Source organism: Rhincodon typus, chromosome 2 (genome assembly GCF_021869965.1).
Source record: "Rhincodon typus isolate 14 chromosome 2, sRhiTyp1.1, whole genome shotgun sequence".
In the NCBI taxonomy this organism is placed as follows: domain Eukaryota; kingdom Metazoa; phylum Chordata; class Chondrichthyes; order Orectolobiformes; family Rhincodontidae; genus Rhincodon; species Rhincodon typus.
Window position 1 is genome coordinate 30,317,857 of NC_063333.1, and position 20,191 is coordinate 30,338,047.

General features: G+C 39.8%; 1 protein-coding gene across 2 annotated transcripts in view; it reads left to right on the forward strand.

Annotated features, from left to right (window-relative positions):
* The first annotated feature begins 918 nt into the window (after nt 1–918).
* The window catches only part of LOC109914232 (enhancer of polycomb homolog 1), a 218,676-nt gene continuing 199,403 nt past the window's right edge, over nt 919–20,191 (forward strand). Inside the window, exon 1 of one of the 2 annotated variants that reach the window (XM_048613313.1) lies at nt 919–1,115. The gene's annotated coding sequence lies outside the window, so the exon portion shown is untranslated. Of the gene's footprint in view, nt 1,116–1,517; nt 1,615–20,191 lie in introns of those variants that run through there. The other variant, XM_048613311.1, reaches the window with a different exon arrangement.

Below are 20,191 nucleotides of genomic sequence, written 5' to 3' on the forward strand. Positions count from 1 at the left end.
AGGAGCAGAGAGGCTGACGTTTCGGGCCTAGACCCTTCATCAGAAAACATTAGTATGTCATTTTATTTAACAATCTAGGTTCACTTTCAGGACACAATATGTATCAACCATCTACAACAACTTGAAAGATCATCTCCAAAAGCCTGGTTTTCAAGCTTAATATCTCGCGCCTGACTGATTTTTAACCAAAATAAATAATGTTATTTACATTCTAGAAGGCAGCAAAGTACAGGACCAAACAAAAAATCTGCAGCACAAAGATGGTACTTTTCAATCGCCCACGACTCACAAAGATCAACCTAATGCTTTCTATCCAAAAAAAATTCACACTCTCTTCACTGCCTGAACAGTTCATTCCACACAGTCGCCACCCTCTTTGTAACGTAGTTCAATCCAAACTGTTCACCCTGCCGGTTCGCCTTTTTTGTTATAAAGATACATTAAAGTCAAGCTTAGAAGAGGGACACGTGCCTTTTGCAAAGCACAACAAAAGAAACGTTAAATGATATTTCTAAAATAAAATACCTTTTAAAAATTCCTGTGAATATTATTGCATCATAAAAATCGACTGATCTATGGAGGGTGTGGCTAAAGAAATGATTAAGACAAAAGCAATATCGTACCACCAGGAGATTTTATAAGAAGATACAATGCGATTGAAAGGATAGCACTCTATGAAAGCTGGATTATTCGCGGATTTTTTGTTCCAAAAACCTCAACTTCTGCCATTGAAAGTGAGCTCAGCAGCCATGAGCTCTCTACAGGTGATTGGTGACACTCGCCATCCAATCAGACTGCGCCTATTAGCTATTGCAAAGTTGTTAACCCCAAGTCTTCTGTGGTTGTGTTTAAATCTTGGTGATAACACACGGCTGATTTCCAACCACCAATCTCCCCCCCCCCCCCCCCCCCAACCTTACCCTACTACCTCCTCTGATCAGAAAGCTCTGCTGTCAGGTGGGAAGAGCAATGGAACGTTTGCAAACAGCGATCGCCTGGGCTGTTTGATATTATAAAATAGACTGGCTCTGTTGTTTCTAAAACACAAGTAACATCAGATCTTCTGATAATCGCTTCGGACAGGGCTTGTCAACATCCTCCCTTGATACAGATTGGTGAGTTTTTTTTGAAAAACGCATGTGTGGAATTCTCATCCTTGTTAAATTTGCAGAATTCGAGCTATTTAAAATCTCGCTTCACTGCAACTTACGTTAGATTTTTTTTTTGTCTTATGTGTTGTAAATTAACAGCAGCGTGGGGAAAGATGACGAGTCTATTCCCTTTTGCTTTGGGCTGGATTCCGCCCATGCTGTCGCGTCAATCGTGGCTAAAGATACTGATAATTGCCAGCAATTTTTAAAGAGAATGGTGTAGGGAGAGAGTATCCAACATTATTTTTGTTTCAAACCTTTCTACACAGTCCAGCCATACAAGAGTAATATCATCGATAGTTTCCAAAATAACTTTATTGGATCGAGTCGGGACTTTTTTTTTCTCTTTACCCCCCCATCTCCAAATAGGGGTAGGAGACAAAATGAGAGGTCTCTGTCTGCGAAGCAAAATTCCTACGTTGAAAGATACTTTTTGCAACCAGAAAGGACAAAAAGAAACAATGTAACGTTGATTAATTTTCTATGTTGAATTCCAAGATGATAAATGTTACTCTTTAGTAATGATGATTGGGGAGGAGGTTTGAAGTGTAAGACATACTGCTGGCTGCCCTTGGCTTTGAGAGAGGTGCTGGGTGACATCTTTAGCTGGCTTTATATTAAGTTATGGCTGGACTAATGGTCGCTGCTTTTCTCTCTCTCTCTTTTGCAAATTCATGTTCCGTGTTCCGCGCCATTGGTGCGAGGTCTGGAGAGCTGTCGCTCCCACCACCCCCGCCCCACAACAAATTTTAATTTCTTCTAGCGTGATATTTAACTCCCGTTTGATTTGGATGTTGAAGACGTTTTTAAAAGTTGAGCGCATTTTCGGATGCATTCGGGCTTTGTATTTTTTTTCTTTTTTTTGCACACGGTGGAAGATTTACCGACGCTGGGATTGTTTGCATTGACTGACTGTTGTTGGTGGCGCTGTTCTGTGCTTCTGAGGGACTTTGGATTTAATGTCGATTTGACCAAATTGAACGAAAGGTGGTGGGGTGAAGAGAGAGAGAAAAAAGGGGCGGGCATAAAAAAAATCAATAAAACATTTTCTTGTTTTTATTTTTTTTGTGTGAATGAGGGCTCGGGTTGGGGTAACAGACTGAGGAAAGAAAAGGGGAGGGGGGGGGAAGGCGCCTACCGTACCCTCCTAACCTTCCATTTTTGCCTGGGGATTATTGAATTTTTTTTCTCTCTCTCTAAATGATCTTCCGCTCATCCTCGGTGGGGCCCCTGTTTAAAATGTTCTGCCCTGCTCCTACTGTTTCTTACTAGGGGCGGGGATTGGATAAATTGTGTCAAACTAGAACACTTTTTTTGAGAATCCGATGGATCTCCTATTATGTCCCCTGCTTCTACTCTTTGCAAATCTTCAAACGGTTCCATGTAACTTGCTCCAACCTTTTCTGTTGAGTTTTTTTTAAATGTGCATGTAACATTACTGAGTCGGGGAGATGTATTGCTGCAGAAATCAGGTGCCATATTTTTTCTTTAAGTTTTTGTATTCTGAAAAGTGACGTTGGTAATAATGGTCAAGAAGATAAAATAAAAGATTGCATTTTTTAAAAAAATGCCCACTTATTAGTGATTTTTCTCTTTCTTTACAAAAAAAAGTAAACGCCCAAGAGGTTGATTTTTTTTTTTTTTTGCTTTTGTTTAAGATGAGTAGGTCTGCATTCCTAAAATGATTACATGAGGATAATGCATTTTTAATTTAAAAGTCCAGGCCTTGAGTTGGAGTTAAAGCTCGGATGATTTAATTTGCACTATAGTAGATTATAGAGTTGAAGATGGATATGTTTCACGAAATAAAACTCCATGCAGTTAAATCCCTTGTACACATGAAAATATCACCCAGAGCGCTCTGCTCTGGAACCGTCCTACAATGGCATTTGGATAGGATGGTGCAGGATGTGTGTGTAGCCATTGTATTTCCACATTTTCAGAAAATCAGTGATTTATTTATAGACACAATTGCCTTTGTTATTTCTGTACCATCGAACCAGCTAGAGACTAGTTCCAACAGTTTTGAGATACTTATCCAGCACCATATCAGAGCAACCCACCATGGCTGAACAGTCTTTGAATCCCTGGAGAATGCTGGATACTGACCTTCCTCTGCGGAAGAAATACATTTTTTTTTACCCAAAAAATTGCTGAGAACAATGGTCTTCATTTTCAACATATAATAATTGTGTAAATCAACTAATTCAGACTAAATCAAGAAATGGCTGCAATATTTCATGGTGTCAATGGAATCTCAAATCATGGGCACCTCTGTTGCTCAAGTGTTGTGTGATCATACATCTCAATAGATGTTTATGGATGTTGACCTTTGTTAATTTTGTGTTCAAAAATAAATTCCGATTTGATTTAGAACCATTCAGAAGAATACCACTGTTCAGCTTGCTGTGGCAAAAAAGGTTTCTTTCTCACTTATAACATGGCACAATCATAAAAATCCACCTGCTCACCAAGAATGAAGCAATGTAGAACATAGGCTGCTAGTAATGAATTCCACCATGTAGACAGTGATTGCAGTCATAGTGAAGTGAGTAAGACTGTTGAAATAGTGGATTAAAATTTACATTCTGGATCAATTTGTATATCTCCTACATGTAACTTGACTGTAAGGGTGTGTCTTTATTTACTGTGTCCAGTTTGCATGATAACTCCCATTCTGGAATTGAATTTAGTGTGCAATAATTGTTGCTTCTACTTTTTACTTCTAAAAGTGAAAGGTGAATGTTTTCAATATAAAGTACAACCTATCAGTATAATATGATAATTTTAAGGGCTGCATTTTGTACACTCCCCTCTCCAGTGCCTAAATTCGTAAGCACAGAACGTACATACTTGAACCAGCTCCATCATTGCAGTTAAATCATTACTGCACCTTAGCTCCATATCACTTATTAGCCTCGCATAACAATAATGTAGCAGGCTCAGGCTGGAAAGCCTCCATTTTCTTACCACTCACTGCCTTTTGTGGAGTTGCAGATTTATTTTGCATTTTGGATGAAAAAGTGATTCATGATTTTGCTCCTGAATAGCCAGTTCTCATTTTAAGAATACATTTCTTCTTGTTCTTGAAATCATTTCTTAATATCTATCTCCTCAATATTTAAAATACTTTAAACACCTCCATCAACTTGTACTTCAAAATTTATATACCAATAGAGAAGTATATTTGTGTACATTATTTATTAATCACATCCATTCCAGACTAATGATTGAAAATCTTCCCTCGGCCAGTTGTATGGACTCTTAACCTGGTATTTAGTTTACATACTTGTACTCTTGCACGTTATCCAATTATGGATGAAGTAATGGCAGTATCATACCCGCAGACATAAAATTAGAAAGTGGAAAATGTCACATTGCTGGAGTTTTTGTTCCTGCGAGTTTGGAAGTGAGGCACTTTGGTGTGAAGTCGTAACATCTTAGCTCTGAATTTTACAACTGTTATTTTGTAACTCAGAATTTTAGATGCTAGCTGCTCAAAAGAAGGAATGATTAATTTTTTTTAATGCCAACATATCTTCACTTTTAAAGATTGCAGGAAAAGAATACATGTTAAGTCTTGCATCCACCATTTTGATTTCAATTTTCTGCCTTAGAATTACTCTGACTGAGGTCACAAGGTTCCACACAACAGACCAGAAATTGGTGTTTAAGATGGGAAAGACGTGCATGCTGAATTTCAGGATTTAAAATGCATTTTCTTTCCTTTTAAAGACTAATTATGATTGTGTGTTCCTCTGCACTTTAATTTTAAAACCCTCTGAAGCTTCAAAAATACCATCTAACATGCTATTTTGCTTTTCTATGCCCTCACTGTAAATTTAAACTCCATGCATTCTCATTCATATTCATTCTTTTCCCAGGACTTTGGAACAAATCAACTCTTATCTTATTGACTCTCTTCAACTTCCTCCCACATTTTAGATTTTTGAGACTTCATATTGGTAAAACTAATTCGTCTTGGTGTTTACTTTGTATTGTGGCCCTTAGCTTTTAGTTTCTCAAATTTTGGAAATCAATTAAAGTAAGATCTGATCATCTTTATCATAAAGACAATCATAGAAGATAGGAAGCTCTTAAATTGTAGCAAAAACAAAGTTGCTGGAAAAGCCCAGCAGGTCTGGCAGCATCTGTGAAGGAGAAGAGAGTTAACGTTTCGGGTCTGGTGACCCTTCCTCAGAACTGGGCACCCTCTTAAATTGTAGCCTTTGATTTCTGTTGAGCTAGTCATTCTCAATGACCTTGAAATAATTTCATACAATGTAACACACAAGGAGACCATTTAGCCCTTCTGCTCGATGGATGATGTGAAGAGCTTGAAGAGATGTTGAACTGTTTGGACATTTTCTAGAATAGACAGGGCTTTTTCCAAGATAGAAAGAAACTCGTAGTAGAAAATGAAGTCAGCAGCTTAATGTGGGTTGTGATCTATCTGATGGAGTAGCAAGACAAGTGACTTTGGATACACAGCCATGCAAAGCTTTTAGGGAGATAATTTTATTGCCCTGAATTGTTGTAAAAACTCACTTTGGAAGTGACTGTGGCACCTCTGTATGTTGGTTGTCTAGCATCCTTTCTGGACTTCGTTTCTGTTTTAAAACTATGAAGTTATCCAGATAGATGTAAACCTTTGAAACTTGCAGTAAAGCTGCAAGAATCTCTCTTTCCTTCCCTCAGTTGAAGTAGTTGGGAACTTGACGTTTCCACATGTCAGTGTTTTGAAAATTTTGGAAACCCTGAGAAGCTAAACTGTGACCACTTTTCAAAGACAGGAACTAGTTTGATTTCCATCCACACTGAAGCTTGCTTGGGAAGGCCTTCTATTGATGTACAGCTGTCGGTTACTCCATTCTGTCTACAACAAACCTGGTGGACTGTGAGGATTCATCAAATTCTATCCTTTTGTCTTTCCAGAACATTGGTCATTAGGAGTGTTTTCCCTTTGTCCTTTTTTAAATATCATCTCTGCAGAGCCTTTGGTCTTTATGGGGTGTGTTTCTGTTGGGATTAAAAAGGGGGAATAGTTCTAACTCCAGATTATATTTTAGATGTTAACCAAGTTTTGCCACTTGTTTTTACAAATGTCTTGTTTTAGAATAAACAGATTATTTTTGAGCTCATTAAAGAAACTTGGTGAAAGCTGTACAAAAGGGAAGTTATTTTCCATTTTGTGTTTAAATCAAAGCATTTTTTTCTAATGTTGAGACCGGGGAGTAGTGGTGCTTAATTGCCAGCGCATTCCTTCTGAACCATTCCAAACAATATCTTTTCTATCCAATTTGTTTTTAAGAAAGTCATCCCTTTATTTTCTTTGAACACTGCCCCTGCCCGCCCGCCCAATTTATGTAGTTCATTTCAGACCATTACTCGCTGCATAGGGAAGAAATAAATCTCCTCTCCGGTTCATTTATCCAATATTTTAAGTTTGTGTTCTTTGGCTATCAAGCTACCTTCCCATAGAAAGTGTCTCCTTTATTTACTCCATCAATATTATCACAATTTTGAATTACTTTGTTAACCATTACCATAACCTTTTTAGTTCTAAGGGAAAGAATCCTAGCTCTTCCAAATGCTGCACATAAATGAGCTCCCTCACTCATGGTATCACTGTGGTAAATCTCCTGTGTCTTTGCAAGGCATTTGCCTTCCAAGTAAAGGAGAGGAGCACTTAGATTTCATGTGTCTTCATATTTTGTGACACCTGCTGAAATGTGCATCAGTGTTGATGTCAGGCAAGAACAAGTTCAGGTTTAAGCTCAAGCTCAAACTCCAGCTCAGCTACAATATTCTTTTGCTCAGTGACCTGCCAACATGCATTGCGTAGATTCAAATACGAAGGTGGCTGAGATTTGGGCAAGGTGCCAGAGGTACTAGCGGGGTGCATGTGGAATCATACTCCCAGCATGTAGGCGTTAGCTCTCCAAATCTGTGTAGAACCAGAACTGAAAACAAAAAACTGCTGTAGATCATAGCGGGTCAGGCAGCATCCATGGAGAGAAAGCAAGATCTAACATTTCGAGTTGAGATGACACTTCTTCAGAGCTAAAGTGAAGTGTGGAGGAAGCAGCATTTATGGTATAGTCGGGGATGGGGGTGGGGGAGGGTAGAGAAGAGATGTGGTTGGAGTGTTGTGGGAGAAAGGATGTAGGTAGTTCAGATTACGTGATTGGAATGTGAGAAGGGTAGAACAGTGGTATGTTTAACTGCCAGACTTAAAAGAACAGACCATCTCACTCGGGTAAGGGAAGGCGAGGAAAAGGTGACCAGCAAAGCTAAAAGAATGGGAAGGAATGGGTTCACAACTTGAAGGTGTTAAATTCCATTTGAGCCCGGTAGGTTGTAAATGGCCTAGTTTGAAGATGAGATGCTCCTCTTCCAATTTGTGCTGTGATTCGCTGGAGCACTGCAGCATGCCGAGGGCAGACATGTGGGTATGTGAGCAGGATGCTGTGTTAAAATGACCAGCTACAGGAAGATTGGGGTCATGCTTGTGCACGGACTGGAGGTGTTCTGCCAAGTGGTCACTCAATCTGCATTTAGTTTCTCCATTGTAGAGCAGGCCACATTGGGTGCAGTGATTACAATACACAAGATTGGAGGAGGTACAGGTGAAATGCTGCTTCTCCTGGAAAGACTGTTTAGGTCCTCGGATGGTGAACAAGGAGGAGGTGAAGGTGCAGGTGTTGCACCTTCTGCATTTATATGGGAAGGTGCTGCAGGAAGGGATGGCGGTGTTGGTGGGTTGAGAAATGGACTAGTGTGTCCCGGAACCAGAATGGTCCAATGTAGTACAGGTACCAATTAAAAATGGTTGTAGAAGAGATTTAACTAGGATTGTTTGTGGGAAATACTATTTAGTGTTCAGGCTTTGTTTTTAACATATTTTAATGTTCTTTGTGTAAAACCAAAGTTGCATATTATTCTTGTTCTTATGTACATATTATCGCTCAAATGACTACTCATAATTGAAGATGGTTGGAAGGGATGTGGATTCTTCTTGGTCTTTTGTCTTGCCCAGTAGATATCGGACTTCCAATGTGTTCACAGACGACTATGTCCAGTCAACAGTTGTCCTATTAATAAAATTAATTATTTACAGTTTTGATCAAAATTTACAACTTGATACGTCTTCAAGTCCGCATGCAATCTGCCTCTGTAGACATTACTTAGAAATTCTTGAAATTCCCTATTTCTGTATGTCCATCAGCATCTGCTAAGTACAGATTAATGTTTGCTGTATAACCCTTTGTCAGAACTAAAACAATGAGCAAACCTTTTAATAAAATTAGGGTGAGAGAGAGACAAAAATGGGGAAACTTGGATTATAATTAGTTAGAATTGCTGGGTTATTGCTGATGATGCAGTAAATGTTGCATTTGAGCGTATAACCATTGTTTATGCTGATTAGTGACAGTGGCTTTCTTCCTTGCATTTGAGATGGCTGATCATTTTTGAGAAAGTAGCCTGCAGCAACCTTCCAAGCTTTGTTTCCTTGTTATCTAATAATGTTTGAAGAAAAAAATTTAGCATAATTCATTCTATAAATCTGTTCTAGAATGGGGATCACTTCTGATGTGAAACGACGCACTCTTTCTGGTAGAACAATTGTCAGAAAGACAAAGAACAAATAATAGATTTCTTCCTTTCTTAAAAGGTTAAGAACTGTTGATATTTTGCCAAGTCAATATAGGTAATGATCTTGGTAAGAAAATCTGTACTAAAGCTGTGTAACACGCAGTTCTATAATTCTTTTTCACCATGGCAGATGCAAATTTTATGCCAGTTTAAAGCTACGTTTGTGTGGAAAATGGCAATATCTACTTGACATCCAGTGCCAGGTTACACATACAGCAACATAGATCCAGGGAAGTTCTCTGTTTCGTCCAGTGTCAAAATAATTTCTCTTACTGTGCAAGTTTCGCTCTTCACACCAAACAGCTTGCAAGGATTTGATATTGTCGATTAGTGTCACCTTACATCATTGAGATGTTAATTGGGAACTGCTTGAATCTGATCAGGTTCGTTTTATCTGTGACTGAACCTGCATCCCCAGGTTGTCAGTGACTTAACTATTTCCAGCATAATTTGTTTTTCTTGTGTTGCAGAAATTTTACAAAATTGTTATCTGGCTGAGACTGCAGCAGTGTATTTTTCTGGGCTTTCCCTGCAGATGCACATAGAGACAAAATTGTAGGGTGAGATATCCAGATTATGAATTCTCCACGCTATGATTTCTCCACATTAATACCGGAACCTCACATAGGAAGAGCTGTGACTACCATCCGCCCATTTTAATCTTGGTGCTTCAATATATACCACTGTTCAAATTTTTTTTTTTGTTCACATCATTGATTTTGTAGTTAGGTTGCTTTGTGAAGGTCATAAGGAAGCTCCTGTGACATCGTTAAAGTTATTGTCACAAAGGTCTGTTGAAGAGTAAAAAATTACCCGATTGCTGCATTTTTCCATAGCTACGCCACCAAGTACTTTACCTCTTGGCTTTGTTGCACGGAATAGATATTAACTGGAATAGAAGTAAATGGACTGCCCTCAGCTATAACCTTAGATTTTCATGTACACAGTGCAGAAATGTGAGTTCTCTTCATCCAGATGCTTTGACTCAAAACAAATTTCTGAAATATTACCGTTGCCCAGTAGAAAGAGCCAGCAAATGTGTAATGGATATGATCGTAAGGCATTGAAACCTATTTTGTTTCGTAACTTTTGGCTTTTTCTTTTTGAGTGAAAGACAAGAGAAAGTCATTAAGATGAATTTAAGGTGGAGATGAAATTCGGTGACATGTTACATTCAAAATGGTGACTTGAGCTTTGAATACCCATGCATCTCACTGTGTGTATGAACTGTTTCCCTTTCAGATACACACAGAAATGGAGGAGTGTTTTGCAAATTGTTATCAAGACTTCATTTTATTCAACATAATAAGTAATGATATGGCTGCCTGTTCCTTTTGGTTCAGTTTTCTTATCTCTTGTTTATAAAACAGAATTCAGGTTTTTCTTTCCCCGCTCATCTCCTGTGAGCTATAAATCATTCCCTGACTGGGCGCAAACATGTTTCCTGCTCCTAGGCTCTTAAAGCAGCTATAAGGAAGTATGCATCAGTGATTGAGAACTCATTGTTTGAGGATTTGAGTGTAAATCCTTATTTAGCCATTTTTAATGTTGCAAAATTAATACATTATGACATTGCTTGTTTTCCATTCTGCCCTGAATTAAAGAAATTGTGATTTTAGATCAAATTTTTTTTATACTTTGGTGCATTTATTCTTTAGTTTTACATGTAAAATATTCACTGTCTCCATGAGGCATCTGTTAAATAAAATGCTTTCTGTGAAAGTCTTTCCTGTGCACTTCTGATCCATGAGAGGATGGAGGTGGTGGGAAAATGTAACTATTGGATTCATTTATATATTTTTGTTAAAGACTTCAATTGATTTTTATTTGAAAAAGACCTCCATGCATTGAAATCTTTCAATTTCCTTGAACATTAATGAAATCCTTTTAAGTAGTTTGTTGTAGACAGACTGGCTCTGAAGGCTTCTGGAAGGCTTCAGTGAGCATACCATGTATGTTTTGGATGGTAGGGAATTGTCATTATTTGAAGGTGTTTTGTAATATCGTCAATCGTAACATCATTGGGGGCAACTTTTTCAGACAGAAGGTGGTGAGTATATGGAACAAGCTGCCAGAGGAAGTGGTAGAGGTGGGTACGATCACAACATTTAAAAGACATTTGGATAGTACATGGATAGAAATGGTTTAGAGGGATAGGGGCGAAATGCAAGCAAAGTGGACTGGTACAGTGTAGGAAACCTGGTTAGTATGGATAAGTTAGGCCAAAGAGTTTGTTTCTGTGCAATATGACTCTGACTCTAATTATTAATCCTTTAATTGTTGGTGAAAGACCAGAGAGCTTGCTGGAAGAGGGCACAGATCCGAATTGATGAGCTACCCAGGAAGATGGACTGACTCAAATAGAAAGGGGCTGAAGCCATGCTTTCGCTGTACAAAGCTCTGGTTAGACCACACCTGGAGTACTGCCAGCAGTTCTAGGTAGTGTACTGTAGGAGAAACATAATGGCTTTGGAGGAATGGAGGGAGTGTAGTGTTGGTTTGCCAGAATGTAACCTGTACTACAAGGGTCAAATTACAAAGAGGGATTACTCGTGAGTGTTGTATCCCCTGGAATTAAAGTAGAGAGTGATTTGATCAAAGGTTTTGAGATAATAGGGAGAACAGATATGATAGCTGCTCTCTCTTCCACTGCTTGGGGAGTTTAGAACTGGGGGAAATAACCTAAACACACATCTTCACTTGAAAGATGTTTGGAACTTCAGCAAATGTGAATTTATTCCAGATCAGTTGTTAATTTTAAAATGAGATGATAGGTCTTTGTTAACCAAACATTTTAAGGCATATGGGGCACAGGCAGGTAAGTGGAGTTTTGTCATAGATCAGCCATGACCTAATTTAGTGGTGGAATATCTTAGTCATAGAGTTATACAGCACAGAAGCAGACCCTTCAGTCCAACTCGTCCATGCTGACCAGATATCCTAAACTGATCTAGTCCCATTTGTCAGCATTGAGCCCATATCAGCATGAATGAGTTGGACCAAAGGGTCTGTTTCCGTGCTGTTTCACTCTATGACTAAGATATTCCACCATTAACTAAGTTGCTCTTCAGGTCCTTCTTAAATGTTTCCCCTGTCACCTTAAACCTATGCTGTCTAGTTTTGGATTCCCTACCCTGGGGGTGGGGGGAGGGAGGCCTTGGCTATTCACCCTATCCATGCCCCTCCTGATTTTATAAACCTCTAAAAGGTCATGACTCAGCCTCCGATGCTCCAGCGCAAACAAAAACCCCAGCCTATTCAGCCTCTCCCTATGGCTTAAACCCTCCAATGCCGGCAAGATCCTTGTAAATCTTTTCTGTACGCTTTCAAGTTTAACAACATCTTCCCTATAGCAGGAAGACGAGAACTGAATGTAGTATTCCAAAAGTAGCATCACCAATGTCCTGTACATCTGCAATGTGACATCCCAATCCTATAGTCAGTGCACTGACCAATGAAGGTAAGCATGCCAAACGCTGCCTTCACCACCCTGTCTACCTGCTACTTCGCTTTCAAGTAACAATGCACCTGCACCCCGGGTCTCTCTGTTCAGCAACTCTCCCCAGGGCCCTACCATTAAGCATATAAGCCCTGCCCTGATTTGCCTTTCCAAAATGCAACACCTCCCATTTATCTAAAATTAAACTCCATCTGCCATTCCTCGGCCCAGTGGCCTATCTGATCAAGGTCTAGTTGTACACTGAGAAAGCCACCTTCACTATTCACTACACACCAGTTTTTTTTTGTATCATCTGCAAACTTACTAACCATACTTCCTATATTCATATCCAAATCCTTTATATAAATGACAAAAAGCAGTGGTCCCAGCACTGATCCTTGTGGTACACAGCTGGGCATAGGCTTCCAGTCCGAAAACCAATCCTCCACCACCACCCGCTGTCTCCTACTTTCAAGCCAATTTTATATCCAATTGGCTAGCTCCCCCTGGATTCCATATGATCTAACAATACTAACCAATCTACCATGTGGAGCCTTGTTGAACGCCTTGCTGAAGTGTCTATTGCTCTGTGTTTATCAATCTTCTTTATAACTCTTTCTCAAAAAAAACTCACTCAAGCTGGTGAGACACGATTTCCCGTGCACAACTTGAGGGGATAAATTACCTATAACTGTTCCTATGTCATATGTTCTTATACTCCGAGTAAACTCCGTCACACTACTTTTTAAGATAACTAATTACCGCCTCATGAAATTTACTTTCATTTAATTATTAGGGCTAGATTTTGACATTCGCAGGAGAAATGCATCTTCCACTCACCCTTTGGATCAGCAGAGAAGAAAAAGTTATTTCTCTGGAGGAGCACCCTTGGTTCAAGTGGTAAGCCTGCTGGCAGGTGGGTAAATACACCTCAACAAAAGTGATGGAAGCCCAAAATATTCATATGGACCCTTGATCCAGATATGACCATAAGACAAAGCTTAGTATCTTAGAGTGTTCAACCAAGGAATGCCAGTACAACTCCACCAATGGAGTCTTCTAAAAAATCCACCAGTGGCTGGGTCATTTCTAACAGGAGGACTTGATCATTGTCAGAGACTAATCATTGCAATGCCAGGAGATGGTTCCTTTGTCAGTCCTTCACTAATTATCTTCCCTTCGCCAAGTGGCCAGTAGTGAGGCACATGTTCAATAACAAAGCAGTCCAGTCAAGACTTTTGCAGGGTGTGGACAAAATCATGGCTTGGGCTGACAAAATGATAAGTAATGCTGGATCCATGTAAATGTCAGTGGCTGATGATTGCAGATGAGAGAAAGCCCAGATTTCCCTTCACCTTCAGTGGCACCACTATAACGGAGTGCCTAACAAACAATATCGTATAGGTCACCATTGGTCAAAAGTGTAACTAGGCCAACCATACCATCTGTGTGGCTGCAAGCATATAGAAGTTGTACACTCCTACCTCCTGAAGATTGGAAGCTTTTCTGAGCCTTGGAGTATGGTGGATCATAGAAAACAAAATAACTATGCAGCCCCTCAATCCCATTCACTGTTCAATCAGTTCATGGCTGATCTGTACTTAGCTCAACTCCATTTTGTTTACATTTGATCGCTAAACCATGATGCCCTCCCCTAATAGGATTCTGTCAGTCCTGAAAACTTTAATTGACAAAACATACACAACTTTGAGGGGAGATTTTGAGATTTCCACAAACTTCTGTGTAAGAAGAATTTTGCTTGATTTGATTGAGAACCAAGCAGTCCGTTATATTTGCACCCAGTACAGCTAGACTCAATATTCCCTCCTTTAGGCACTGTAGCTGCAGTATGTACTATTTACATTACAGTAATTCACAAAGGCAACTGTCTGCATCTCCCAGCCTCATAATCCTTTAATGGATATTTTCTCTTAAAAACTGATATGTGCCTGTTTTATAAGAAGGTTAGATTTTAAATTCTCTAATTAAAGATAAAATAAGTGATAGAATCATGTGAAATAAGACCGTAACACTAATAAGCAGATGTAGGCCATTTGGCTAATTGGGTCTGCTCCATTATTCAATGAGGTCATGGCTTATCTGATAATCCTCAACTGTACTTTGTCTTATCCATAACATTTGATTCCCTTACTGATTAAAAATCCATCTATCTCTCTGCCTTGAAGGTAGTTAACAACCCAACATTGACAGCCTTCCGCTGTAAAGAATTCAAGTTCTCCACCTTCTTAAGAGAAGAAATTCCTCTTCAACTGTGTCTTAAATGGGTGACCCCTTACTCTGAGATTATGCCCACTCTTCCCCAAGTGGAAACAACCACTCCACATCTACCCTGTCAAGAATCTGCTATGTTTCTGTGAGCTCGCCTTATTCTTCTAATCTCCAATGAATATAGGTCCTACATCCTCATAAAAGCAATTCCTTCATGCTCGCAGTCAACCTCGTGAATCTTCTCTGTTCTGCCTTCAATGCCAGAAAATTTTCCATTCCATAAGGGAATTAAATTTTTCAGTTTCTCAGTTGTGGTTTGATAAGTACGTTCCTTTAATTTTGGCAAGATTTGCCTATCTTTATACTCCATTTCCTTTGAAATAAAAGCCAACGATCCTTTTGCCTTCCCTATTATCTGCTAAACTTGCACAAATCGCAAAAAGCTAGCATACATGAGGACCATCAAATCCTTCTGTACTGCAGGTTTCTGCAGTCTTTTTCTATTTAAATAATATTCTGCTCTTCTATTCTTCCTGCTAAACTGCATAATCTAACATTTTGCCCACTCATTTGATCTGCTTATATCCCTCTGTAGACTCTGTATTATCCTTACCATTTGCCTTGCAGCTATTTTTGTATTGTCTGTAAGCTTGACAATTGTGCCTTCACTTTCATCATCCAGGTGATTACATTTGGTAAATAATTGTGGTCCCTGCACTGATCACTGCACTTCAGTAGTTACAGGTTACTATCCTGAAAATGTCCTCTTTATCCCAGTACTCTGTCTTCTACTAGTCAGCCAATTCTCTAATCTTGGTACTATATTACCCCAAATACAATGGGCTGTTATCGTATTATGAGCAGTACCCTTATTGAATGCCTTTAGGAAATTTAACTAAGTTACATCATCTGGTTCTTCACTACCTTATCTATCTTGCTACCTTCTCAAAGAATTCTAATAAATTTGTGAGGCATGATTTCCCCTTCATGAAGCATGCTGATTCTGCTTGATTGTATGATATTTTTCTAAATGCTCTACTATTACATTCTTGGTAATAAATTCCAAAATTTTCTAACGTAGGTATATAAATTTGAAAAATTCAGCATGTCAGGCAGAGAGCAACATAGTTGCCTTTTCAAATTTGCCCTTTCATTAGAACAAGCAGGAATTTAAGAACGCTGAAAGATTTGACCTGATGTGGCCGGGGAAAGGATCATTTTGAGGCAAGTGGTACTGCTGGATATTGGTTTGGGATTTCTCTGATCAAGAGCTTTTTTTTTGACAGTCCCAGGACATTACGATTCTGAAATGGGAAGAAGTGATACCGTTGGAAAGTTAAATTTACCTTGAACTAAGTCCTGTAAAGACTACAGTGCTGTAGAAAGGGTGCTGGAAAGTGTTTGGTGGCATGGAGTTGTTGGTTACATTGAGACATTAGTAAGGGCTATCTTTTCTGTAATTTAGTGTTTTGTGGTTGCCTTTTAAGTAAGATGTTGCTTTTTCACTTATAACTGCAAGTATTTGAGACTTTGAAGGCATGTTGTATGTTTCCTTTTGAGTTGGTCACTGGGCATTTGAAAAGGTATTGGTTTCTGCAGCGATTGTAACAACACTTTAATTATCTCGCTTAACTTCTCTACACACACAAATACCCACATTCAAATTTGTTTACTATTTAGCATTTTGTATGTGATAAAGAGAAACCTTGGTCTGTGGGCAAGGTCGCATTTTTTGACCATTTTTAGTTGCCCTGAAAGGTGGAGGTTGCCCACCACCAAGCGGGTGCTTGACTATAGTTTTGTTATTACACACAGCAGTTTGATCTGACTGAGTGATTAGCTAGGCTTCAGAGAGCAGCCAAGAAGCCATATTGATAAGGGCATCTCCTAGGACAAAGCAGGTCAGAAGCAATGAACAGTTTGTTTTTGCAACATTTCCAACAGTTTTGTGATAATTTTAACTGAAGCCCATATTTCCAGGTTTTTTAAAACTTGAATTCAGATTCTCAAAATCTAATTCTTAAGCTGCCGTGGTAAAATTTGACTTTGAATTATCTAGAATATTAGTGCAGTGCAGTAGGCTACTGGTCAAGTAACGTAAGCATGTGATTGTATTAATTTTCCAAGTGTTGACAATAATTACGTATAATGTCTCTTGTGAAGTTACTGTACAGCTGAGCTTGGCTCTGTGTTGAGAGTGCCCGAAACTTATTTAACACACTACTATTAAGTCAAAATGGAAGAAGAAAATTAAACCATGAGAGAGGAACTTCTGACAAACTATATTTATTTAACTTTTTAGGAGCTTGGTATAAAGCTGATTAAAAATGGTCTCTAGCAATGAAAACCATGGTAGATATAATGATTGGTTGACAGTTAAATTGGTTTTATGCTAGAAGCATTTATTCAGAGTCTCTCAGGAGCCTGTGTGTGTATGCTGTGAGAAAGATTGGCTGCGAAGATGGGCTGCAAAGTTTTTAGCTCTGTAACAATGTTGGTTTTGGCACTAGAGGAACATGGCATTCAAAAAAGATGGTGCAAGGATCACCTGATCAAGTTCTGGCACAACCAGCACCAGTGGCCAAATTGGGGAGGGCAGTAGTGCAAGACCACATGGTGGAAGGATACAGCCTGAGCTGATCGTTACACCAGTCAGCATTAAATGTTGGTTTGAGGCCTAGCCTGTCAATCTAGGCTTTGCAGATCCTGCAGCTTCTGTTTCCCTTGGGATAAAGTTGCAAGATTAACATTGCTGTATACGTTTTCACCTGCTCATTACAGGCTATCGCTTTGGATAAATTCCCAAACAATTTCAAACTAACTTTATCTAATGCAGTACTTCTAATGATCTATACAGTGCTTAACTACTTACTCTTGTATTTCTTTTATTTATGTTGCCTTGTGGGTGTATTTGCCTGACTTAGTCCTCCTACACAGCACGGCAGCTGGAAGGCTGCTGCTGACCTTCATTCGCAGGAGATTGCAACACCTTGCTGGATGTGCCATTGTAGTACAGGCTGAGGTTCTGGCATTAGACTGCACCACTTCAACATGGATGGCAGCAATCAAGGCATGACTTTATTAAAATAAACAGTCAAAGCTTGTTCTTGCCCTTTCAAACTAAGGCTGCAGTGGCTGGCCGGGTGGCAGGTTTTGTGTATCTGAGGTATAGCAGAGGAAGGAGGCTGATCCCATCGACTGCAAGTTGTGCTCTATGCAAGGCTGTGATTTTGAGATGTATAAGGGAGGAACATACTTTCATTCTCTCTCCCACAGTGTCTCTTGTCATAACTTCAGGCCACATAACTGAAGGCCACTTCAGCTATTTCCAGCACTATCCCCTTCATTGGGCTAAAGACAGGAAGTATGCCTGCCCCTTCCCTTTTTTTGCAGTTTGTCTCTGTTATGTGCCATCAAAAAATGAGTGCGATGATGTGCATTTAAGTGAAGGAGCTTTCATAGCTGAATAGTTGGCAGTAAACGGTGGCTGCAAGATATGGGTGAAATGGAGCACACAAAGATTAAGGATGAGAATGACTGCTAGAGATTGTTGGGTCATGGGCATCTGGTATGTTGAGCAATGCCTGAGGTTGAGTAGAAGGCATTTGAAGATGCATTCACAGATTCTGAGTTTAATAAACATTTTTCCAGTAGTGTAGCTGAGTCCTTGGGCCAGAATCCACGTGTTCAGTTTCCATTGCATTGATTCTCCGTCTGTTCAAAGAGCATGTCTGGAGGCTTTCCTGGTTCACTGTAGGACAGTTAGCTTTCTTCATTCACCTACTGTCATTTGACATCCCTTGTCTATGTTGGACAACCGGAACCCTTTCTCTGGCCTGCATGCCCATTGTATCTCTTTCTTTCTTCCTTCTGACAAACACTTCCACAATTTCTGTCCCTGCAGCAGTAAGAATGCACACTCCTGTAATGAGGCTTTTAAAAACAAGCTGTAACTCATGTATTCTTGCAAGACAGTGGGTTGCCTGTGTAGTGTGTAACCAGTCAGCAGTGTATTTAGTGTTTGGTTGCACTTAAACATGGAGATCAGCAAGCAGCATGAAGATTTCATGCTTCTTATTTCACATCAATCTGGTGTAGGATAATTACATGTCCCAATCTCCCACTCTCGCAAATAGTTCATGTTCAGTTTTTAACCCACTGTATCCCATATACCAGTCAGCTTGTTGAAAAGCTATATTCCAGATATAACAGTCAGCTTTTTAAAAATAAGTAAAAGAACTGATTCACTTCATGATCGGGATAAATTTAATGATGTAAATGTTTTATAATTGAAGTCGTGTATACTTTTGTTAGGAGCAATGTTTTATTATTCTCTTGTATAAATTTGCATTTTCCTTGAAGTTGTATTTACTTACTTAGTCATTCAGTTTAATTATTGTTTGATCAGTTATCTTTGCAAATTAGAATATTTCCAGTTGTTTCAGGTTGCATTTTAGACGCCCCAGCATTTTGGATTTGTAATGATGAAGTTTAGATATTATGTACTGTTTTCAATATGTTGTTTATCTAGGTTTCTTTTATATCTACACATGAAAGTCAAGCTGCCATGATTAGTCAGTGTATACTGCACAGGAACATTATTCTATTTAAAGCACTAACCTATTAAATAGCAGACCATTTGGGATTAGTTATGGAGTGGTTTAGCAAAGAGCAGCACAAACTCTATAGACTAAGTGACTGTCTTCTATCTCATAAACATATATGGTTTTATCCCTTTTAAGTCTGCAAAGGCTAGCAGATTATTAAAGCAAGATGCCACCACTGGACACACATTCCCCTCCCCTCCATTGTCCACCTTCCACCAGGGACCGTTCCCTCTGGGACACCCTGGTCCTCTCTTTCTTCACTCCTAGCATTCCCCTTCAGCCCCATGGCACCTTCCCTTGCAACTGCTGAAGGTGTAACACCTGCCTATTTACCACCTCCCTCCTCAGTATCCAAGGGCTCAAATATACCTTCGAGGTGAAGCAGCACTTTACCTGTGCTTCTTACAATCGAGTCTGTGACATTCGCTGCTGACAATGTGGTCCCCTCTACATTGGGGAAACAAAGCATAGACTGGGTAACCACTTTGCAGAACATCTACATTTTGCTCACAAACAGACCCTTAGCTTCCAGTTTCCTGTCATGTTTGACACACCAGCCTGTTCCCTGGCCAACATCTGTGTCTCAGGCTTGCTGCAGTGTTCCAGCAAAGCTCAGCCCAAGCTGGAAGAACAACACTCATTTTCCACCTGGGGACCCTGCAGCCCTCCAAACTTGATATCCAGTTCATTAATTTTAGGGCCTGAATTCTCTCATGTCCTGGCCCCCACCCCCATACACCAGGCCTTGTTATAGCGTCCAGGGACGTTATAGGGACGTCCAGTCCCTATACACCTGCATTCCCTATACAGATGGCCTAAAGGCCCTCCGCTTCTTCCTGTCCCGCAAGCCCGACCAGTCCACCTCCACTGACACCCTCATCCGCTTAGCCGAACTCGTCCTCACCCTCACCAACTTCTCTTTCAATTCCTCCCACTTCCTACAGACAAAGGGAGTGGCCATGCGTACCCGCATGGGCCCAAGCTATGCCTGCCTCTTTGTAGGTTACGTGGAACAATCCCTCTTCCATACCTACACTGGCCCTAAACCCCACCTCTTCCTCCGTTACATTGATGACTGTATCGGTGCCGCCTCGTGCTCCCACGAGGAG